This window comes from Rattus norvegicus, chromosome 2 (assembly GCF_036323735.1).
Source record: "Rattus norvegicus strain BN/NHsdMcwi chromosome 2, GRCr8, whole genome shotgun sequence".
NCBI classification, from domain to species: Eukaryota; Metazoa; Chordata; class Mammalia; order Rodentia; family Muridae; genus Rattus; species Rattus norvegicus.
In genome coordinates, this window is record NC_086020.1 from 51,694,248 (window position 1) to 51,707,584 (window position 13,337).

A 13,337-nucleotide genomic window follows, 5' to 3' on the forward strand; every position below is an offset into this window, starting at 1 on the left:
TGGAGCTGTTCTGGACACAGTTTCTGAGGAAACATCTGGACTTGGCTAGATTCTGGAACATAAAGGAGATTATATATATATATGTATATATATGTATATATATGTGTGTATATATATGTATATATATGTATATATATGTATATATATATGACAGAGACAGAGAGAGACAGAGAAGAGAGAGAGACAGAGAGACAGAAGGACAGAGAGACAGACAGAGAGCGAGAGAGAGAGAGAGAGAGAGAGAGAGAGAGAGAGAGAGAGAGAGAGAGAGATATCCTTTCCCAGGATCAGAACAAAGTGATTAGTTCCTATCACCTTTTCTCTCCCTGATGTAAGCTCACCGTGAAACCCCCAAAATGTCTTTCTATCCCTTTCATGTTTGGCATCTTGCTATCAAACTCGGGGTCGCAACCTGAGCTACAAGCACCCATTCTCAAGCAAACAGAACAAAAGAGTCAATTAAAAATGGAAAATGAAAGTGGTTTATCAGTGCGGCTACATTGGGAAGAGAGACAAACTTCCAACAAGCCCACCTGCCCTATATATTCAGGGTCCAGTAATTTCTTCAAGGGATGCAAAAAGAGCTAGCAGGAAAACTTTAAAAGATGAAAGCAAATGGATTTAGCTCTCTCAATATTTATACTCAAAACACAAATACTTCAGTTTCAAGACCTTTATCCAAAGTCATGTCTAGCAAATTGCATGGTAGGAGATCACCATTTTCCTCAATAAATCACCCATGTAACCAATCACTGACAAAGACAAAGTCAAAATCCAATTCCCAGTTCTTTATAAAACACTTCACATCTGCTAGCACATGTAACTCTCATATTAGCACTCCCTTTACTGACAAAAAATAAGATGATTAGAGGACAAAGAGTGTGTTGGTAATTAACAGGATTAGGGCAACTAATTAAGGCCATGTTCATCTTTTGTTATAACATGACACAAATTTGCTAGACTGAAAAATAGTTGTTTAAGGGGTGGGAGGGTGGGGGAGGAAAAATACAGAGCCACTAATCTTTTTGAAATATTACAGCTAACAAAACCAAGCAATGCACATTATTGGGAGCACAGCTTACTGAATGAGACATTACTATAGATGAAATAATAAACATGAAGTCACAATACAGATGACACATCTAGCTATAATAGTTTATTGAACCAAAGAAAAATGAGAACAAAATCTACAAGAGTCATCACAGAAGGCTTTCCAGCATAATTAACATATGGAGCCTCCTCTGAAATGTCAAAAATGATGACAAATTTGGTAACGCTAACAAAGGAAGAAAGGAAAATTTGAAAGCAATAGTTTTTTTAAGTTATGTTATGCCATGTAGGAGAATATAGGCATTGAAGAACTGCTGAACCATGTCAAAGAGGGTAGGGCCTTAAAATACTTCTGTTTTAGAAGAGTTTGAAAATACTGTCAAGCTCGAGTTTGAGGGGCTTCTAGAAAAAGGAGTGTGGCAAACTCATATATGGCAGCAGAGATGGAAAAGCCATGAATACACGAGCGAAGCGGTCAGGGAAATGGAGTCCACAAAATCTGCTCTCTATGATTACAGACAGACGTGAATAGCTCTCCCACTGTAGGTGTTCAGATAACTTGGATTATTCCACCTATGTAAGCAGGTGGAAGGAAACATGGTTTGTTGCTCATTTATGCTAAAAGATGTTTGCAAGACCTTTGATGCAAGAAGTCATTCAAAATACATAAAACGAGAACACGTCTTTTCAAAAACCAATAGGAATTGAAGATGTGTCTAATTGGCAGTGATGTAGAAACAGTAGTTAGGACAGCTGAAGGTAAGTTCACATGATGTTACCAACAAATCTGCAAGCATAAGCTATCATCTCTGTTTCACTACCTGGTTGTAAAAGAAAGGCTGAGGATGATTATATTTTATTCACTTTTCATGCTAAATCCTAGTTTTCTTGAGTGTTCACCTAGGAATAGTACTCTGCTTGTAAACATGCTACATGGACAAGAAACAAGCAGTAGACATAAACATGAATGTGTGAGTAAGAGAATAAGACCCTCAGAGAAAACATTCTATAGAGAACAAAAGAAATCAGTAGTTGTTTTAAAGAGAGTTGATAAGTTATTTCTCTGCTGAAATGAGCCAATTCAGGCCAGATTCGAGAACATATAAAAGGAGATGTATTGTGAAACTGCTTTTAGGAGGATAGGTTCACTGGTCCAGCAATGATACCAGGGAAGTTGCAATGGGTAAGAAGACAGGGAAGAAGACGTAGAGAAACAGAGAAAGTCAGAGGATCAGAGAGAAGAGTCAAGGAAAAGAGTGAGACAAACCAAAATGTCTAGGTTCTGTAGGGAAAAACCTCTGGGAGAATGACAGCCCCTGGGTTGAATAGTTCACGGTAGAGAGCATAGTATGCCAGGTAGGAACTGAAAGATGCTGGGAGAACCTGGAGGCCAGGTCTGCTTTGGTATAAAAAATATGCACCTTAGCCCCTTATCCGGGTCTGAAACTCAATATCCCAGCCTTTTGTTGATAACAAGTAGATAAGGACTGATGTAATTTTTCTATGGCTACTTCCCGCTGAAGTATTTAGGTGTCACTATGGGATGATGGGGAAAGCTGGAATATTGAGCAAGTGTGGGAAGAGCTGCTTTCACTGCTGTCCAGGGTGTGGGGCCATCTGGGGATGGGAGTGTGCAGGCCCAGTTGAAGCAGTCTGTGAGGCTGGGCTGGAGCACCTGTCTGCTAACTGTCCTGAATACAGATTCTGGAATGATGCTGGAACATACACATATATGTATATACATGTGCATTCGCACACATCCATTTTGTCAGGATAAAGGAATAGATCTCACCCTCAGGAACAGGCAGGTGAGAAGGAAAACAGGCTGTTGGTGGCCAGTACTTACCTGGAATTTATTTGAGCTGGAAGGGGTAAATCCGAAGTGGATTCCCCGATGCTTGCAATAATCTTTTCAAGTTTACAAAAAGATAAATTTCAGATGTTAGTATTACCACTGTTTAATGTTAAAGCTCTGAAATTTGAAGTCTTAATACAACAGTTACATAGTGAGGGGAAGAGATCTGAAGCATTTTTCATTCCTCCCACATACCTTAAACCAATCTCTGATCATGTCCAAGCTTCCCCGCCCCACACCCTCTAACCTTCATAACTTGCACTTGCTGACCTCAAAAAACTTTCCTGGACCATCAAAGATTTTCATAGACACTTTCATGTCCCCAGACCTTACATAAACTTTAAACTTTACACTTTTTCCTATCTAATTACTCATCATGAGACACAGGTGGTTGATAACTGGGAGCAGTCACTGTAAAATGAGTTCCTTTAGACAAACGAACGGTAAAAGGTTACTTCTTTCATTAGTCTAGCTTTCAAATCCCTCAGAGACCTGGGAAGAATATATTGTAATCTAAATAGCCATTGTATCATTAAAATGACTATCCAGCACAGGTATGAAATAGGGGATACTAGAAAGAGTTGCAGGGTGGCGAGTAGTGAATATAGTAACAACACATTGTGTACATACATGAGGCTCTTGAGGACTAGATTGAACTACCTTTTATGAGGGAACATGAAGTTAGAAGGAAACATGCAAAATGTTTTTAAAACCAGGAAATATACAAAAATCAGGAAACAACCTTTAAATGAAAGGCCTTATCTCTCTAGGCACAATTCCTACATAAAAGATATCCTTGGTAACCAGCCTGGTATGATGGCATGTATCTGTCATTTCAACACTCAAAAGCCTGAGGAAGGTGGATAATAAGTTCAGCCTGGGTTACACATCAAGACCATATCACGAACAACTGAAATACATTCTAACAAAGACAAACTGCAATTCAATATTCAGTTAATAATTGAATTACTATTTCCCTGTCAGAAACTGTTATGGACACTGGCTACAACCTTGGATATTATATGTAGATTATTATTCTTGAGTGATTTAATTCTTTTTTTGGACAAGTCAACCAGAGAACAACTGCTAGAGGTGATTTGTGTAACTGAAATTGAATTGTGCTTTATGACTATCTTAGTTAGGGTTTTACTTCAGTAAGCACACACCATGTACAAGGCATGTTTTAATGAAGGACATCATTCAATTGGGTTGGCCTACAGGTTCAGAGGTTCAGTCCATTATCATCAAGGTGGAAGCAGGGCAACATCTAGGCAGGCATGGTACAGGCAGAGCTGAGAGTTCCACATCTTCATCTGAAGGCTACTAGTAGAAGACAGATTTCTAGGAAGCTAGTGTGAGGGATATAGATAGATAGATAGATATAGATATATATAGATATAGATAGATAGATAGATAGATAGATATAGATATAGATAGATAGATAGATAGATAGATAGATAGATAGATAGATAGATGATAGATAGATAGATAGATAGATATAGATAGATATAGATATAGATATATAAAATTGAGGGTCTTTTGTATATATGTGTGTGTGTGTGTGTGTGTTTATTCTTCACTTAACTCAAAACACTACTATAGTTGAATATTGAAACAAAAAACAATAGCCAAGTAGTGATCATATTATGTTTACAGTCCTTCCCACATCCACCACTGCATACAGAATGTCAAAGATTGGCTCATTAATGGGTCTGACACTGAATGCCACCTCTGGGGTGATGTTCATAGTCCTCATACACGTCTCCATTATAATGATGCCGTCTTTTCTGATTTGGGTCAAAGTCCACCAGTTCTACCTGATCCATTTCACCAGTCTCTTCTACCTCCCTTTTTTTTTTCAGGAAGGAGGTTTCCAGCAGCAAGAGTTTATCAGGATAGAGAAAGCCATTTTCAGGAAAGTTTACCTCAAACTCAATGATGAGGCATTCCTTTTCATATGAGCAATGGTATATTGAAATACCTCCACTTAGTACACATTTCCTATCCCCATGCTTGACAATCTGACCTGAATGAGAAGTGATGACTAGGGTTCTGTTGTCAAGAGTAGATATTGGCTTTTGGGAGCAGCACAATGCTTCAACCTGTTTGTCGATACACATGAAAAGGTCTTCTCCTCACCTTGTAAAAAGAGCATGGTTCTTCTAATCTAACACAACTATAATATCCCTTGGCTCCAGTTCTGGTTCTTGGTTTCCTTCACCATGGAATGTTATCTTCTGACCATTGTTCATGCCTTTATCAATATGAACTTCTACAATTTTCTTCTCTCCAACTATCTTTCTTCCTTTGCACCATTTACATCGGTCTTTAGGACGGGTGCATTCTCCATGACCTGACACTCTATGCTCACTGACTGAATTTGTTGAACCATTCCTGGTTCAATTTGATGAATGCTTATCTTCATGCCCCCTTCCAACCGCCCTGGTATTAGGGACAGTATACTACTACTCCTTTCTTTCTTTTCCCCCATCTTTAATAAAATGGGTATTTCTTATTTACATTTCAAATGTTATTCCCTTTCCCGGTTTCCAGGCCAGCATCTCCCAACCCCTTCCCTTCCCCTTCTATATGGGTGTTCCCCTCCCAATACTCCCCCCATTACAGTCCTCCCCCCAAGAATCCCATTCACTGGGGGTCCAGCCTTGGCAGGACCAAGGGCTTCCCCTTCCACTGGTGCTCTTACTAGGATATTCATTGCTACCTATGAGGTCAGAGTCCAGGGTCAGTCCATGTATAGTCTTTAGGTAGTGGCATAGTCCCTGGAAGCTCTGGTTGCTTGGCCTTGTTGTACATATGGGGTCTTGAGCCCCTTCAAGCTCTTCCAGTCCTTTCTCTGATTCCTTCAACTGGGGTCTGTTCTCAGTCCAGTGGTTTGCTGCTGGCTTCACCTATGTATTTGCTGTATTCTGGCTGTGTCTCTCAGGAACGATCTACATCCGGCTCCTGTTGGTCTGCACTTCTTTGCTTCATTCATCTTATCTAGTTTAGTGGCTGTATATGTATGGGCCACATGCGGGGCAGACTCTGAATGGATGTTCCTTCAGACTATGTTCTAAATTTTGCCTCCCTATTCCTTCCCAAGGGTATTCTTGTTCCTCTTTTAAAGAAGGAGTGAAGCATTCGCATTTTGGTCATCCTTTTTGAGTTGCATGTGTTCTGTGCATCTATGGTAATTCGAGAATTTGGGCTAATATCCACTTATCAACGAGTGCATACCATGTGTGTTTTTCTGTGATTGGGTTATCTCACTCAGGATGACATTTTCCAGTTCCATCCATTTGCCTATGAATTTCATAAAGTCATTTTTTTGATGGCTGAGTAGTATTCCACTGTGTAGATGTTCCACATTTTCTGTATCCATTCTCCTGTTGAAGGGCATCTGGGTTCTTTCCATATTCTGGCTATTATAAATAAGGCTGCTACAAACATAATGGAGCATGTGTCTTTGTTATATGTTGGAGCATCTTTTGGGTATATGCCCAAGACAGGTAGAACTGGGTCCTCAGTTAGTGCAATGTCCCATTTTCTGAGGACCCTCCAGACTGATTTCCAGAATGGTTGTACTAGTCTGCAATCCCACCAACAGTGGAGGAGTGTTCCTCTTTCTCCACATCCTCACCAGCATCTGCTGTCACTGGAGTTTTTGATCTTAGCCAATCGCACTGGTGTGAGGTGAAATCTCAGGGTTGTTTTACTCTGTACTTCTCCGATGAAGAAAGATGCTGAATATTTCTTTAGGTTCTTCTCAGCCATTCACCATCTGTCTGGCTAGGGGATTATCTATCTTGTTGATTTTCTCAAAGAGCCAGCTTTTGGTTCTGTTGATTCTTTGTATAGTCCTTTTTGTTTCTACGTGGTACATTTCAGCTCTGAGTTTGATTATTTCCTGCCTTCTACTCCTCCTGGATGTATTTGCTTCTTTTTGTTCTAGAGCTTTTAGGTGTGCTGTCAAGCTGCTGACATATGCTCTCTCCTGTTTCTTTCTGCAGGCACTCAGAGCTATGAGTTTTCCTCTTAGCACAGCTTTCATTGTATCCCATAAGTTTGGGTATGTTGTACCTTCATTTTCATTAAATTCTAAGAAGTATTTAATTTCTTTCTTTATTTCTTCCTTTACCAGGATATCATTGAGTAGAGCATTGTTCAACTTCCATGTATATGCGGGCGTTCTTTCCTTATTGTTATTGAAGACTAGCTTTAGCCCATGGTGTTCTGATAGAACGCATGGGATTATTTCTATCTATCTGTATCTGTTAAGGCCTGTTTTTTGCCCGATTATATGGTCAATTTTGGATAAAATACCATGAGAAGTAGGTATATCCTTTTGTTTTAGGATAGAATGTTCTGTAAATATCTGTTAAGTCCATTTGGTTCATGACTTCTGTTAGTCTGCCAGTCTCTGTTTAATTTCTGTTTCCATGATGTGTCTATTGATGAGAGTGGGATGTTGAAATCTCCTACTATTATTGTGTGAGGTGCAATGCATACTTTGAACTTTAGTAAGGTTTCTTTCATGTATGTAGGTGCCTTTGTATTTGCAGTAGAGATATTTAGGATTGAGAGTTCATTTTGGTGGATTTTTCCTTTGATGAACATGAAATGTCTTTCCTTATTTTTTTGACAACCTTTGGTAGAAAATTGATTTTATTCGATATTAGAATAGCTACTCCAGCTTGCTTCTTCAGACCTTTGCTTGGAAAGTTATTTTCTAGCCTTTTACTCTGAGGTAGTGTCCGTCTTTGTCTCTGAGGTGTGTTTCCAGTAGGCAGCATGATGCTGGTTCCTCAATATGTATTTAGTTTGCTAATCTGTGTCTTTTTATTGGGGAATTGAGTCCATTGATGTTGAGAGATATTAAGGAATAGTGAGTGTTGCTTCCTGTTATCTTCATATTTGGAGGAGAGATTATGTTTGTGTGCTTGTCTTCTCTTTGTTTTGTTACAAAACAATTAGTGTCTTGCTTTTTCTAGGGTGTAGCTTGGCTCCTTGTGTTGGGCTTTACCATTTATTTTCCTTTGTAGGGCTCGATTTGTAGAAAGTTCTTGTGTAAATTTCGTTTTATCATGAAATATCTTGGTTTCTCCATCTATGTTAATTGAGAGTTTGCTGGATACAGTAAGCTGGACTGGAATTTGTGTTCTCTTAGGGTCTGTATGACATCTGTCCAGATCTTCTGCCTTTCATAGTCTTTTATGAGAAGTCTGGTGTAATTCTTATAGGACTGCCTTTTTATGTTACTTGACCTTTTTCCCTTACTGCTTTTAATATTCTTTCTTTGTTTTGTGCATTTAGTGTTTTGACTATTATGTGATGGGAGGAGTTTCTTTTTTGGTCCAATCTATTTGGAGTTCTGTAGGCTTCTTATATGTTTATGAGCTTCTCTTTCATTAGGTTAGGGAAGTTTTCTTCTCTGATTTTGTTGAAGATATTTACTGGTCCTTTGAGTTGGGAGTCTTCACTCTCTTCTATACCTATTATCCTTAGGTTTTATCTTTTCATTGTGTCCTGGATTTCCTGTATGTTTTAAACCAGTAGCTTTTTCTGTTTTACATTATCTTTGACAGTTGTGTTGATGATTTCTATGGAATCTTTTGCTCCTGAGATTCTCTCTTCTATCTCTTGTATTCTGTTGGTGATGCTCGTATCTACGACTCCTTGTCTCTTCCTTTGGTTTTCTATATCCAGAGTTGTCTCCCTTTGTGCTTTCTTTATTGTTTCTATTTCCATTTTCAATTCCTTCATCTGTTTGTGTTTTCCTTTAATTTTTTCAGGGATTTTTGTGTTTCCTCTCTAAGGGCTTCTACTTGTTTACTTGTGTTTTCCTGCATTTCTCTAAGGGAGTTCTTTATGTCTTTCTTAAAGACCTCCATCATCATGATCAAATGTGATTTTAAATCTAGGTCTTGCTTTTCTGGTGTGTTTGGATATTCAGTGTTTGCTTTGGTGGGGGAATTCGGCTCCGATGATGCCATGTAGTCTTGGTTTCTGTTGCTTGGGTTCCTGTGCTTGCCTCTTGCCATCAGGTTGTCTCTGGTGTTACCCTGTTCTGCTATTTCTGACAGTGGCTTGACTGTCCTATAGGCCTGTGTGTCAGGTGTGCTGTAGACCTGTTTTCCTGTTTTCTTTCAGCCAGTTATAGAGACAGAGTGTTCTGCTTTCAGGCATGTAGTCGTTCCTGTCCACTGGCTTTCAGCTTTTCCTGTGGGCATGTGTCCTGAGTCCACCAGGTAGGTCACTTGGAGCAGAAAAGTTGGTCTTACCTCTGGTCTCAGGCCTGAAGTCATTCCTTGAGACTCGGTTTCAGCTTTCTGTGGGGGCAGCAACCAGAAGGGCCTGCCCCTACTTCTGGGTCCTTGTGTGCAGCAGGCCTTGATGGCACTATGTGTTTTCCTCTAGAGTCCGAAATGTGGGCGGAGAGTAGTCTCCTCTGGTTTCCCAGGCATTTCTGCCCCTGAAAGTCTAGCTCTCCCTCCCATGGGATTTGGGTGCAGGGAACTGTTTGACTGGATCCGTTCAGATCTGGGCACATATCTTACCTCTCATCTTGGGCCTGAAGTCCCTCCTCGTGGCTAGGTTTCAACTCTACATGAGGGCAGCAACCAGAAGGGCCTACTGCTCCTTTCTTACCATCTTGGCCTTCACATTTGTCACAAATCACTTTCTTTTGGAGAGTCAGTTTGTTGTTGTTGTTGTTGCATCATTATATAAGTCTTCTAACATCATAAAGAGGTGATGCATAACATTTGTACCTCTCTTTTCTCTTTTCTCTTTGCATTCTTCCTCCTCCTCCAAACTTATCAAAGTTTGGGTGAGCCAAAACCTCCATCTGCATTGCCCTCTTTAATCACCTGCTCTCCTCCTTCATCATACAATTACCTTTTTTTTGGAATCAGGAAGAACTTCATAGGCTTTAGAACTTTTCTCCTTCAATTTGGATTCTTATCACTGTGGTGCTTCAAAGCCAATTTTCTATATGTCTTTTTCAAGGCATTGGGTTTGATCCCCAGAACATCATAGTAAGTGGTTTCCTTCACCATTTTTACAGCAGTGAGCAGGCTGATGCCAGAGAGAAAAAGAGGACCATAGACACTGCTGCTCCACCACCCATCAAACATTCTGCAAAGTTTCCTAGCATGAAGATCTTAAGCCCATGCCCACAGTGATACACCTATTCCAACAAGGGCACACCTCCTAATAATGCCACTCCCTGAGCCAAGCATATACAAACCATCACATTCTACTCCCTGACTTCCACAGGCTTGTTCACAGGGTCTATACCTAAACATAGCATAATGTAAAATACATTTAGTTCAACTTTGAAAGTCCCCATAGTCTGTAGCAATCTCAGCAATGTTTAAAGCCCAAAGTTCAAAGTCTCTTCTGAGATTCAAGTGATAACTTAAATCCCCAAAGCAAGACAGAAAACCAAATGGGCAAACTCCGAATGTGCATCTCCATGTCTAAAGTTAAAGGAGTCTTCAGATTTCCACCTCCTTTTTCATCTTTGTAAACTTCTCTCTCCTGGGCTGATTCCACTCTTTGTTAGCAACTTTCCTTTGCAGATAGTCCACAGCTCTGGCATCTTGAACATCCTGGAGTCTCCAAGGGAACTTCAATGTTACAGCTTCTTTTTTCAATGTCTGGGATCCACACATGATCTTCTTGACTTCTCCAAAAGGCTGACATCACTTCTCCAGCTGTGCCCTATGTAGCATTCTAAGTTCAGGTTGATCCATGACTCTTGCAGTCCTTGTCTGTCAACTGCAACTGAGATTGCACCTTTGCCAATGGACTTTCATGGCCGCTCACAGTGCCAAGCCTCAGCTGCTCTTCATGACCTCTTCATGTTTCAAAAGCAATGTCACCAGGGTGACTCATACATTCTGAAGTATAGCTGCAGCATGAGGTACAACCTTGGCTAACACCAGCACAAGCTTCTTTGTGCTCTCAGAGAGCACTTGACATGTTTTACCTCAGTAATGCTGGTCTCTTAATCACAGCTAGTTTCTTAGCTCCACCTAACCAGCATTAAACTGACTGAGCTTGGCTTTCTTGGGTCTTGCTCTGTAGACTGGTCTTGAACTCAGAGATCTGCATTCCTGTCTCCTGGAATTAAGACCCTCATGCTAGCTGCCTAGAAGTCAGTCTTCCACAGTGTACCACTATGCCTGGATCTAAATTTAGCTGGGTAGAACCTTGTCTCAAAGTCCCTCTCCCTTAATCTGTTATTTCCTATAACACAGGTACCTCTCCATTTCACTTCCTGGTACCCCTTTAATATTTGAACCATATATTTTATATTTTTTCCTTTCTAAGATTGCTAGGTTTGTTCAAATTGTTCTTCATGAGACTGAACCAAAGTCCAACATAGGGCTTTTTTGAGACTTCCCTTGTCAATGCAATTAATATAAATCTCTTTATCTTAACCTCAGGTTGACTCTTCAGATAAGGGCAAAAACCAGCCATGTTCTTCACCAAAATATCACAAGAATAGTCTCTTGGCCACGTACTAAAATTTTTCCTCTTTTAAACCTCTAGAACTAGGCTTCCACAGTTCAAATCACCCGAAGCAGCAAAGTCTTCCATATTCCTACTAGGATGATTAGGGTAGCCAACTAAAAGTATTCCATGGCTTTCTAAATCCAAAGTCCCAAAATCTACATTCTTCCAAACAAAAGTATAGTCAGGCCTACCACAGTAATACCCCACTCTCAGTGCCAACTTCTGTCTTAGTTAGGGTTTTACTGCTGTAAACAGACACCATGACCAAGGCAAGTCTTAATAAAGGACACCATTTAATTAGACTGGCTTACAGGTTCAGAGGTTCAGTCCATTATTATCAAAGTGGGAGCATGGCAGCATCTGGGCAGGCATGGTGCAGGCAGAGCTAAGAGTTCTACATCTTCATCTGAAGGCTGCTAGTAGAAGACTGACTTCTAGGCAGCTAGCATGAGGGTCTTAAGCCCATGCCCAGAGTGACACACTTACTCCAAAAAGTCCACACCTCCTAATAGTGCCACTCCCTGAACCACGCATATGCAAACCATCACAATGACTCATTTAAAACGCAACATGCCTTGTCTCTAGAAACATTAGCAGTGTGTCTACTGTGTCACATGTGCATCAGAAGGTAGCAGAGAGGATGTGTCTATACTCTGCTGTTTCCTATGAGAATCAGAATGACTAATAGCCTACCATTCCCTGGGAGGAGGAAGGATGAGCATGAGAAGACCACCAGCCTGGCACCATGGTGTTGGAACAGGGAGCTAGCCTGAGATAACCACCACAAAAGCCCCAATAGTTCCTAGGATGAGCGGCAAGCTAGAGACCAAAAGAACTCCTATTGGGGCTAAGGGCCTGAGAAAGAGAGTCCTTCCAAGTGGACCGGGGAAGGATGGAGCCTGAGATGACCACCCACAAGTGCCCTGGAGCCTGGACATGGAGCTGGCCTAAGATGACCACCACCTGAGCACCACCGAGGCCTGGGGATACAGACCATGCCATAATGCACAGGTGGGGCATATCGCTCCTAAGGAGCAGGCCTTGTGGGTGAGCCAGCCCCAAGGGTATGAATGTGGGAGACCTGGACCTACGATTTTTCTCTCCTATGGTGGCGTAAATGAGGGAGATACCCTCCTCCCCACTCTCCCCTTACCACCTGTGGCAGGCAAGAGAGCTGGTCTGGGGTGATCTGAGCAGGAGAGCTGGCCCTGGCCTTCATCTGATACAACATGCAGGAAAGCAGGCCTTGCATCTCACCTGGGCAGCACAGTAGAGCTGGCCCTGCACATTGAGGTTTCAGATGAGTTGGCTCCACTGACAAGAATATGGGAGACTTGACCCTGCCTCTTGTCTGCTCAGCAGCGGCAATGACAAGGGAAAGACACCCTCTTCCTCTCCTTCATCCATTGCCATCTATGGCAGGCACGAGAGCTGGTCCAGGGAAACTGAAAGTGGGAGATCTGGTGGCACCTTGACTGGGCAGCAGGGTAGAACTAGTCCAGCTAGCAAGATGTTTTTGGTGACCTGGCCCAGAGGGCATGAGAGCAGGAAAGCTAGTGGGCTGACCAGCTTAGATACTTCTCAGACCCGGATTCAGGGCTTTGAATTGGTCCAACCCAACATCTACCCCATGGATGAATTTCTCGAATGCATGAAGGAGCCAGTTCTATAGATCTAAAACAAAGAATCTCTATGACACAGGGCAATAACAGGATATCTGAGAGGAGTCGCAGTGAGGTACCAGTATTGATAGAGTAAAGAGAAGTCAGAGACCTCATAACAGACCAAGTCTTTGCAATGAACATTTGCAAGCAAAGAAATGGGCAAAATGGTTTCCTGAGGAACACACTATAACACATTACAGCTTCTATAATGTTTTTTTCTCTGTTGGGTGGGAGGTTGTAAGCAT

The 13,337-nt window shown here is 41.3% G+C and overlaps 2 pseudogenes; one reads left to right on the top strand and one right to left on the bottom strand.

Moving 5' to 3' along the window:
• Window positions 1-4,608: 4,608 nt before the first annotated feature.
• On the bottom strand, window positions 4,609-9,963 carry Dnaja1-ps4 (DnaJ heat shock protein family (Hsp40) member A1, pseudogene 4; annotated as a pseudogene).
• A 2,039-nt stretch (window positions 9,964-12,002) lies between these two features.
• On the top strand, window positions 12,003-12,125 carry LOC120101349 (small nucleolar RNA SNORA17; annotated as a pseudogene).
• Window positions 12,126-13,337: the final 1,212 nt, after the last annotated feature.